General features: G+C 26.9%; 1 pseudogene; it reads left to right on the top strand.

Moving 5' to 3' along the window:
• The window catches only part of LOC116773911 (uncharacterized), a 56,000-nt pseudogene extending 46,312 nt beyond the window's left edge, over positions 1 to 9,688 (top strand).
• Positions 9,689 to 12,598: the final 2,910 nt, after the last annotated feature.

Here is a 12,598-nt window from a genome sequence, read left to right as displayed (position 1 = left end):
CCTTTGTTTCACGTCTTACACCGTATCGTATCATTAACTCGGAGTGGAAGTGATTTTTTCGTGGACTTTTTAACTTTAATACTTTTTTATTTATAAGCCGGTGTCGCGTGTTTGAGGGTTCGCGTGAAGGCTTAATATTCGCTGATTGTGCTGTATTAATTAAAAGATTCCAGATATATTTAAGTGTTGCCATCATTTGTCAGCGTCCTTTCATATTTTTTCTGCTTTTGTTCCAAAATTACACGTGTACCTACACTTGAAATGTAATAAATAATTTAAAAAATACGTAATATTATTAAGGTTTTATAGCATATATATCAATTTTGTTGGATGGTAATTAATATCGAATATAACCCTATCTTAGCGCAGACCATTATACCTGTTGCTGTCATGGGAATACGCGAACACAATAGAGTCAGATTATCCTATGGGATTGAGAAACCGCAAGCTTTTTATGTGATATTTTATATAACAGCAAAAAAAACAACTATACATGAATGGCTGTAAATCTAATTTGCTACCGAACATTCGATTCATTACGACATCGGATTAACCAGTTGTTAATTATTATTATATGACAAAATAAAAATAAATATTGCGTCGTGTTTAAAGCGAATGGAACATCAAAATATGCTTATTACAATAATTTATTCGATGGCACCGTATTTCACATCGAATCGTCCAAAGCAGCGGATGCCTAACGAAATTCCCTATCAAATATACCTGAGTAATATAGCATAAATAATTTATAAGATGCCAAATCTCATAAAAGAAATGGCAGGTCTAATTTTCCTTCCGATTTCATTACGATATGTTTAAAATATGATGTTTTGGGGATGAGACGTCTTTGTTGTATAATTTTTATTTGAATTTCCGTTCCCTTTGATGGTATTTGATTAAAGATATGAAGATTTTTTTATTAAGCTTACTCTTCATTGTGCTCAAATAGAATCGACTAAATTAATAACATATTTTCTTATAGAAAATTCATATAGAATATACTTATAAATTAATTATTATATAAGAGTGTTCAGTATTGTATATATGGAGATCAGCAGATCAGACGACGTCACATTCAAATGATAGCTTTTTTTCTCCTAAAATTCGCAGTCTTTTTCAATTTATCCGAGCGATCATAAGACCTGTCACGAGTTCCTAAGAAAAAGAAAGTAAAACTCTCTTTATTTCCCCCGTGTATACACTTATATTTTTTTATTTGAGATGCATTCGTTAGCTGAGGGGTTGAAAATTTGAAAATTTTAAGTATCAAGTCGGGTACTTAGAATTAAATGTAGTATTAGTATTATGTAATCCAGTGATTTACAAATAATTTGATAATTCAATCATATTAAACTTGTAAAGTATGACCGGATTAAAAAAAAAAATTATTACTGCGTTTATTAGACTTATTTTTTATTTTCTTTTCACCAGATACTAACTTGCTAAGAATATTAATATTTCTACAGATTATGTACAGTTTTATATTAAACTCTATCAAAGAAATAAATTGGTGCGATTTCAGAAAAACAAATATTCAAGATCGGCTGTATGCACATAGACTACGTATATACCGTAAAAGAGGCACAGATTAAATTGAATTCATGCTCAGCGCCAAATGTTACATAAAAGTCACAGATAAGGACACACATTTATACAGTTGTAAAAGTTTTAAAGCTGTTGACTGTTTGATATGATCGCAGCACACTTACATAAAATATTATTAACAATAACTTGCATGCATGGACCAAGCGTGTGTCGTAAAGACCCGCTAACTGTTTAGGCGTTTTTAACCGACTGTTACAAGAGTGTTATGTATCTTTGTGCTTATTCACTTTATGCTAAGTTTGTATTGTTTGATATACAAAATCACAATACGAAACTAGGTATATTTATTTCTATATGAAGTACTTTAAACTATCATTATAATGATACCTAATTAATTGTGAACCAAATAATTACAAAACCATGATCTTCCAAAACCAGCAGGATATCTATAAAACTGAAGATAATAAAGAACCAATACATTGCACACTTAGTTTCAAAAGATTGTTTAGACTCTAGAATATAGTTATGATGAATAAAACTGAGTTTTATAAAAGTTGGCAGGGTTTTTGTTACATCATATTTTTTTCATCATGTTCTTATATGTTAGTATTAAATAGTATTCATTAAAATTCCAATCATCGAGCACCACTCCTATAACTCAAACTATACTCAAACCTCCAAACACAATCATTCCTTTCACAACCGTATGTAGGCCTGCCAGAAAGCGCCATGTCAAACTAGTGTGATATTTACATATACAGGTACATTATCATAATTTTTTCATGTCCTAGCTCATTTTAAAGACCCCATACGTAAAATAAAGCACCCCACACACCCCGGGTTATTGTAATCTAGGCAATAAAAACAATATTAAATTTAAGACTTTTTTATATCGGTAGATGGAAAATGCTTTCTGTATCAGTTGTTAAAATAAACGATGGGTTTTGATACACGTCGAGTTATAAAATGTTGCATTTAATATACGCTTTTTTGTGACTTCACTTTATAATAATATATAATATTATTATAGACAAGACTTTTGTTTTTTTTTTTTTTCTTAATAATTAATTAATAGTATTAAACTAGCAAAGCAAAAATATTTTTAAATTTAAACATCTATAGATTGTCTCTTTGACCAAGATTTTAAACTTTCAAAATAATATATTAAATAAAATTATCGAGACAAAGCTACTTTTTCATCTTTCCATTTTGTATCCCTTTTACAGATACAACATAAATACAGATAAAAAATACAATAAAAATTACTCTTAAAATGTCTATCTGTACCAAAGAAACGCAAGCATTATAACTTTTTATCATGGTTACAAAATGCTGATCTGCCATTTTGTCTTAGCGTTCGAATTTTAAAAAGCACGAAATAAAAAAGGCGTAAAATTGTTTGAAAGTTTTTTTTATAGCTAAAACAAGGAGGAATATAGATTGTGTTTCTTGTAATAAATCCAAGATAACGAACGCTCTTTTTATTATAAAGAGACATTAAATTTTAATGTTTGAAGTATTGAAGCCTAACAAATGATTTCAGAACGGTTATGTTTCTAAGATATTGTTAATGTTCAGTAATTTGCTTATATTTTATTGCATATTTGCTCGTATGTATTACTAAATGAAATGACTAATTTGCTATCTCTTATGACTAAGGAGATTTCTTTCAATGCGATTCCCTTCACTCACGCAATCACCGGAACGAATTACTTATTTATTACAAGAATGCTAATAAAAACTAACTCACATATATATTTCTTCTCGGATCTCATTAGAGCTTAATCGGTAATAAACGCTGTTTTAAAAATCGTTGATCTGTTGAGAAGTTTCATTTAGATATTTATTGACTTTAGATTTAATTTAAAATATTTTTTATTGGTATATATATAAATAATACGCTGTATATAATCTATGTTTAAAATATGTATAGATAATGCATCATTAACAATTTTTATCATCCATAAAGTGAAGTGATAAAAAAACGGATTATTAATAGAAAAAAAAAATATAATTTATTAATAATTTTACGTGCGCCGCGTGCGCATGGTACATATATTACAAGGATCCATTATATCACGGTTTAACGACGTCCTGGTAATAGTTGTAAAAATCCCTTACCATTACAGGATATTTAGTGCTAATTGTAATTTTTAGTGTGTAATAAAAATTATGTTGGTGTATTAAGAGTTTAGTATTACGTCTCTTTTCCAATTGACTTAGCATCTGTTTGTTTTGATTCTAAATATCTTAAAATTTTTTATCAATGAAACAATACACAAAAACTTATATTGTACAATATTTAAAAAAATTATACAAATAAAACGAAAACATTCCGTCGTTTTATTCAAAAACTATATACACAGATATACATACATAAGATTCCCATCTATAAAGACTTTATGACGAACAATCCGTACTTTTACGTGGAATGATATAATTTTTATTACGAGCAAGCGATTAGCCAAAATCCTTACGACTTGACCGTAAATAATGCGAATAAAAAATAATAATAGTATATATATAAGAACCGCTAAAAAATTATGAAAAGGACATAACTCAAAATGATTTTTATTATATTCTTTATGTTCGTCTTATTTATAGTGATGTGCCACGCGTCGATACTTCTCGATATATATATTTTTTATGGTCGTATTTAATTTATTTGTTGCCTCGTAAACGTCAATGTAGAGCATCGATGCTCGTTGACTCTCAAAGATTATTTGTTGGACGTGCGGTTTTTAAATGTTATGAGATCTATCTCATTTATAGTTTTAAATGTCCTGTTCGTCTTTATGACTTTTTTGATGTATGACACAACTTAATTTATTAGTTAATGTACTTACCATGTATTCCTTAATTTTCACTATCAAATACATGGATAGCTAGTCAGTTGATAATAAAAAATATTTGAGTGAAATTATAAATTACAAAAAAAAACCTATAATATTATTTATGTTAATCTATATTTATACATTACTACCAAATTATAAAAATCAATTAATTTAATAATTACATATTTTTTTTAAATTAATTTAAAGCGTATGTATAAATATAAAGTACTATAATAAAATGTAACAAGACCATAAAGATATTTTTGAACGTATTTTACAGTTTCGTACAAAATTCATAGTTGAAACGTTAAAGCTACTGCTTGAGATGAGATCTTCAAGACAACGGTTCAGATAATTTAATAGCGTTACTGTAAAGTAGCTATTGTAAATAGTAACAAAGTCAAATTAAATACTTCTACTAGTAGTATCAAACTACTAGAAGGATTAAATTAAATACTATTTCCTATTCCTAATAAAAAAATAGTATTGGAATATAAATAACATATTATATATAAATCGATTTTAACTCATCATGATATTAATACGTGAAGCGACAATTTTTTATTTCTTAAGAGAATTGACAAAAACCTTTAAACGTAGAATTAACAAAGTCAAACTTCATACGGAGACGATTTTCATGAAGCTATTTTTTATATAAAATATTTTTAATATATATTTATTTATAATAAAAATTACACAGACAACAATTGCTTTCATAGACACATACGTCAATCCGTGATAATTCTTCACCGTGTGTAATGTCAATAAATGTCAAACAATGACATTTCTATTCAAGTTTCGAACTTGAAATAATCAATAATTGATGGTCGACCATAGATAGTTGGCGATATCTCGTATAATCAATTTTGTATAGGGTTTTTATTAATCTATTTTTATGTGAGACGTCTGCAACATTATGGTATTCAATTTTGCCAACTACTATAATATTATTCAATTGCTATTACGAATAAACATTTATTAAAATATATTTCAATTTCTAGATAGTATTATTATATATACGTCTTGTTATACCTTGTCCTAACAAAGTTGATATTAAAATCAGGATTGACGAATAATAATTTATTTGCAACTAAAACCTTTTTTGTACATTTTTAAAATTTGAATAAATGAAAAAAAAATAGTTGTACCTACTACCACATATATTTGTTTATCACATATATTATTCTTAATTTAAAATTCCCATTCTGAGTGTAATTTAACCAAAGATATATTCACATTTAAACCATAGTTCATATTTTTTATTTTATGTATATATTTCGATATACCTATACCTACCAATATAACGTTTTAATCAAAAAATTAATTTAAATCTTTCAATACAGAAAGTAAATAAAAATATCGCCTTTAACACCACAGGAAAGTATTTTAAAATTAAATATAACTCATTTCGCGACTCCTTTCATAAAACCTCTTTTCTTACGCTACATTGTAAATAACCTTACGGATTGGCAGCACCGGTAACCAAGAAAATTGAACCTTAATCTCAAGTAATAGAGTTTATTATAAACTGTTATATCTTTTAAGTAGCAAGCTGGGTATCGAATGAAAATTATCCGCAGCCCCAATCTCTTTGAAACGATTTGTCGGCGCGATTCCTTTTGTTGCACATCAAAGGTATTTTTGCGTTCTTTATTATTACGCTTGTTCGCTTCGGTGTGGATTTTACTTACGATTGTGGCGTTGCGAGTAACGTATTTTAAATAAATCTTACTAATTTTATTAAAATTTTAAAATAATATATTTTTCCAATTTCTTCTTAAAATGAAACGTAAGCCGGAGCAAAACACTAAACAGTCAAATATCAATATCAAATAAGCTGATGTCTTTGAAATGCCGTTACAACCCCTTTGAAATGCCTTTTCCAATAACAAACACATGAAATAGTTCAGCAAACAAATCTTTCTACATCTTTTTACTTTATTTTTGTTTATCTTTGTTAAGATACCTTTAATCTTTTCATGGGGCACTGTATTGTAATACTATATTTATTTGTCCAATTTAAACTCTTCGGGACGGAGGTTAGGCTTAAAATAGCTTAACAATAATATTATAGGGTACAGTGACTGCTGAGATTCCAATTTAGCAATTTTATTTACACAAAGTGTATGCAAATATAAATGATTCAGGCGATAGATAGAAAATCAGATGTATCTGTCTCATTTCGTTTTATGTTTTTAATATATATGCATCTCTTTTTATTCTGAGAATTAAATAAAATTATACAGATCACAGATTTTAAGAGGATTTTATATTTCTAATTTGAGGGGAGTTACCTGTGGCTTGTAATGTACCCCGTAATCCTGATTAGCCATCTGTCTCGTGATGAAAGTCTTTATGTCATTGTATGATCAATTATATATTGGTAATTTTAATTCACATATTAAATAATCTACTAGTTTTATAAGGACTTAATATATAAAGGTAAAGCTTCTGTCTTTATTTTGTTTGTAACTATCGAAATAATTTCATTAGACCAATGTTTAATGAAACATTACGTCCGCTTTTACACTTACTATTCATGAACATTATAATGGATTAATTTTGATTGCGTTATTTACAATCACATTTCATACTTTGTAAAATTTTTGAGTGTAATTCTTATTTCCGTAAATAATATAATATATGACTAACATTCAACATCACAAGTGCTGTCGTAAAGCAATTGTAGAATAAGTTATATTGGTGTTGTTTATAAACACATCGTCTTTGAAAATTTAATGCATCAACTTAGTAACTTTGTCCAAAAATTTTGTCAGTTTTTAATACATGATATATTTTACAATATTTCATAATGTATATATTTCTAAGTCTAGTCTACTATGTCTGTGTACAGTTAATATAGTTAAATTAATTAAATATTTTTATTCTGTCATCTCTCAACATAAAAATAACTTTCTCAACAGAAGCAGTGTAACAAAACACAGCGGTGAATATATTTTTAAGATGTGTACTGAATATATATTTATAATCTACTCTTTACAATAATCAGTATTTAGTTTACGGTTATTGGCCATGTAGAAATTTATTTAAATAGGATTTTTGTTGCAGATGGTTTTTAAATCTTTTTTATTTCATACAGCGTAAGAGTATGAAAATAAATTTGGCAATAAATAGTTATCGAGCGGGAATCGAATCTGGCTCTGAATACGATAACAACACACGCTACACCCCCCAATAAAAGTGCCATTCAAATTATCTTTACAATAAACCAGTCAAGTGTATCACTCACTTGAATTATTCACTGGCTTTACATTATACGACTTCTCGGTCGTATCGCAGTCGTTACGTGCTCGTTAAATGTAAACAATAAAATACAATTATATAACAAATGACTGGATGTTTTTTACGGCAATTAAATTGTTATAATTTTTAGTTTATTAGTTATTTTATTAAATTCATCTAAAGTCTCGATAATAAACCGTTACAAAACACACAGATCGTATCGTGTATGTAAAGTTACCCAACTGAAACTCACGTACTAAACTTTATGAGGGCATTGTTTTATTAATATCTATAAAAAGTGCTTCCAAGTAAAGCGTTTTAACTAGAAATTCTCTTATAGCTTTCAGTGTTTACAGTCTTTATGGACTCGCTAAGTTTATTGTTCTTGTAGTGAGTTGTATAGTAAATGCAATTAAATTTGTTATTCGCTTTGTTTATAGAACTTCACATATAGAACCGTTGAATGTTTATAATATCAACGACGCTAATGCAATTCCGATCATACGGATATAATATATGAGTTTATTTCTCTTTTCAGACCGACGCAGCGGATCCGGAGCCTCCATTCGCTGGGAAAAAGGAATCTGAAAATTCAATCTTATCATCTATACTCCCTGATAAGTTATCTGGCTCCATTTGCACGGCTGTTCTCTTCGTACTCGGCTGGAAGCTTCTATCCAACAAACGGTGAACTGACTTCTCGGTCACACTTGATTCAAGGTGTTTATGCGTTTGCGGATATAATATTATATTGCCTTAAACGCATTCCCAAATTTTTCAGGTTAAATCCAAGTCTCAAAGGTTATTGTTAAATAACCGTATTTTAGACAAATTATGATCTTATTTTAATTTAGTGTTTACATTTAGAAGATCTTCTTTAATATAAACTTTTTTTTTTTTTGTAATTTAAAATTTTATGTAAATTACATAATTTCACCGTGTAAATATTTTTGTAATTCACACAAAAATACTTTAACGTATCGCATTATGTATTCCTTTGAATTATATTGTATAATATTATTTTATGAATACATAATATATGTATATATTAAAAGTATAATAATTGCAAGTTTAAGACATGTAAAGGCATTCATTAGATTGTAAGGTAGAAAGCCGTATGCATAGTTGAACTGAAACTTGTTGCTCTTATTCTTAATAATATTGCTTTCATTGATGATATTTCCTTTTGAAGTGTGTCAATTGAATTTTTATAGTTATACATTTTGTAAACCAATTAATATTTTTTTTCAAGCATGCTATACAAATCTGTACTGATATACACGCACAAATTTAGAAAGTTTTGTTTCTTGAATTGGGATGTATGAAAACGCACTTCGCTGTCGTAATTCAAGAAATTTTTCATTGTCTTTATAAAAATTATGTAAAATTAATAATATTTTATGTACATGGCAAGCTTTTAAAGGGCAAAGTTTTTATGAACAAAACGGTTTTCTTATGAATAGCAGAAAAAACCTTTTTGCCGCACAATTTTTCCAAAGAGAGCAGCCTAAAATTGTCATCGTTTGATCTCATTATGTGTTTTTTTTTGTAATAAAATGTTTATAACGTCATAGGATACTATAGACTGTTTTTGATTAGGGCCGTGTTAAGAATTAATAAATTCAAAAATGGTCTGGTTCACATACTAATGCTCGTAGAACAATATAGATTATATCTTGAAAGAAATCTTTTCCCTGACATTTTTATGTAATTACACATGTTTAGCGTATATCAATGAATATTTGTATTTTTATAGATAATTTTTAAATGCTGATTTATATTCATAATGAAATTAAATATAATTTACAGTTTATACAAATTTAAGCGATTTGTAAGTTACGCAAGCGGATCTCGAATTTTATCTTTAGAAAAATTATTATATAAAAATAATAGTACTCGTTACCGTTACACGTCTTAACTCCTTAACGAAATAATTAGTTTTATTTATAGTGAAAGCTAGATCACTCAATATAAGGAAAAGGAGGCTTTACGTTTATCCCATCCGTTAATTAAAAAAAAAAAAAGAAACAAACCAAATTTCCGTCCGAATTACGTGGAAAAACAAACGCACAAATACTTTTTGTACATGATTATTTTGATTTAGAAGAAAATATATTTCATTGAAAAAAAATGGGATCAAAATGCGTTGGGAACAAAAGTGTTTAGTTCGCATTAAGTAGTTTTATTTTAGTTTTTATTTTAATATATTACAAAAAAATACAGAAGAATGTGTTCAAATGTGATATGTATTTGTTTAAGGGAAAGATAAAATTAAAAAAAAAAAATGAAGTTTTCCTATGATCTCTCGAAAACTCTTGTGTGCTACATTTGTTTACAATACGCTGGTTACTATAATGATAATAAATAAATAAATAAATAAATTATTCATTATTACAAAATAATGATTCTGTTTCTCGTGACATTAAATAATTACTTATATTTATAGACCAAAGTTTAGATGTATTACTTAAAATATCTGTCGTGTTATAATAACCAGTGGATTTTCAAATAAATTTGAAAAATTGAGCACTTCAAGAGTTTTGTACATAAATTAAAATTGGTATGCTTACGCTCTTTTATAAGAATTGTAGAAAAAAAAAAATAAAAATAAAATATGTATATCAAAATTTTCAAAATAAGCTTCATGTAATCGTTCGGAGAATATGCAAATTTTTTTTATATACTACAAGTTTCTTTGAATAATATTATATACATTTAAACGAGACAGGCGTCGATGATATTGCTGTTGTCAATATTTTATAAACGCTGTTTGTTACTCATCATCTGAAAATTTGCGTCTTTTCCGAATTTCAAAGATATGCTTCCGCTGAAACTATGTAACCTACATAATAACAATTACTTCAATACTAAGCAATATAATTATAACTACTCGTTAGCATATAAGAATTAATTATTGATTTTTTTTTATTGTAAATTACAGAAATATAATTCTGTAATTTACACGAAATATTTCTTTATCGATTAATAGTATTTTTTTATGATTATGTTACTTAGAATGTTAAGTAATTAAATGGCCTGTAAATTACATAATAATTTAGTTTTTAGGTGACCTTGAACATTATTTAATCTTATTTCAACGTACCATTTCATTTTTTTGTATCCGATTATTTTTATATATATATATTTTTAAATCAACTGCCAATTATGTTTTGTATTCTTTATTAAAATAATATAATTTTATAAATAAATACTTTGTTTTATTTATTTTCAATAATCAAGTATAAGATACTATGGTTATTATAAAATATATATTCTTCGTTTCTTCACCTCATGAAGGTTACCGAGAATATCTTTGAAAAATATATATGGATGTAAATACCGAGCTTTTCAATCGATTCAGGATATAGAATATGGGAAATACACATACCAACACAAACAATCACAATTAGATAAACATCTTATTATTAGAAGCGGTATTCAGAGCCAAAGTTCTTGACTTTTGATAGCGTAAACATTTATTTACCTTGGATATTAGTAAGCTTAGTCCAAGTTTACGTCGTCACTACATACGAAGCGTTTCCCGTTTATTATTCTACGACCTACTCTAATAATGTGCGAATATTTATGAATGAAATACGTACGTAGTGTGACAATGCAAACTCAGACAAAGCTTATAGCAAAGAATATTAAATCTTATAAGCACATTACATTATATGTCCTTTATAAATAGCTTTTGAAAGGCAAATGATTATACATTTTGTATTTCGGATATAGATTAATTAACTCAAATTTTATTATCGTTCGATTTCTTCCGGTTAAAAATTATTGCCTAAAATCCTCTCTAATAATAAAGTTGTTTTTGGTTAGTCAATTATTAACGATAGATAAGTAGTTGCACCAGATTATAGTAAGAATTAATTTTATTGGATTTCTAAAATGACAAATTTGTCAAAAATTAATTGTCATAAAAAATGTTATGTCAATGTCATTCATTAAAATAAAGAAAAAAGTAGGTTGAAAGGATTACTAGAACTTCTTCCTTTAATTTCATTCTAACAAATCTCATCATACTTTAGAACCAACAAATTAAACAGACACACAAAAACTAAAACTAAATATATTACGTAAAACAGTGCTTATTGTGATTCGATTTTAAATTTCCCTGTATGAAAATAATTTACTAAAAATATTTAAGCAAATATAACTTGAGAAATTTAGTCGTAATAATTATTGTGTATTAATTAATACGAGTTTTATGTAATTGGCACTTAGAAAATAATTTTAATATACATTTCGGAAGAGAAATGATTAATCAATTCAATTTAAAAGCATTTTGTGTGTATAACATTACATCAATCAAGATCACATACATGTAATTCAAATTTATATACTTTAAATACTTATAACTTTTCGTTAGTTATAAAATCCATCATAACATGCTTTAAAGCGATTTACAGTTGCTGAACAAGTTGAATTGTTTTATACGGGAACAGTTTAAAGTTGGTAACGTGAAAACTTGTATTGTTTTGTATAGAGTTTGATATTTTTAAAATACAGCTTCAGGAAATAATATACATAGCATACATTATTATGAGATAATGCATGTCTAAACGGGGTTGGCTCAAAAAATCTTATGCACAACAAAATTTACACATACCTTTTAAGTTTTATCAATAGAAATATATACTTTGTTAATAATGCTAAAAAAATTATAGTGTACCAAATTTAACAAATAATATTCTCAATATTTTCAGTTTAATTGAATTTTCTAAAACAAAAGTTAATAATAATATTAATATTTTCTTATACAAAATAATAAAAAGATTATATAAAAAAATCTTAATTTAAATTAATGTAAATAAAGCCTTAAAAGACCGATCACAACTCAACCTGCTGGTTTACAATTTTACACTCAAAACTATTTATTAAACGTGAAATTAAAAAAAAAATTATAATAATATAGAGATTATGAAAGACTATTAAGTAAATATAACTGTCCAGAAATATCTCACAAA

Source organism: Danaus plexippus, chromosome 20 (genome assembly GCF_018135715.1).
Source record: "Danaus plexippus chromosome 20, MEX_DaPlex, whole genome shotgun sequence".
Lineage (NCBI taxonomy): Eukaryota > Metazoa > Arthropoda > Insecta > Lepidoptera > Nymphalidae > Danaus > Danaus plexippus.
Note: the sequence above shows the minus strand (reverse complement) of the source record. Positions and strands in the feature narration are given on the sequence as shown.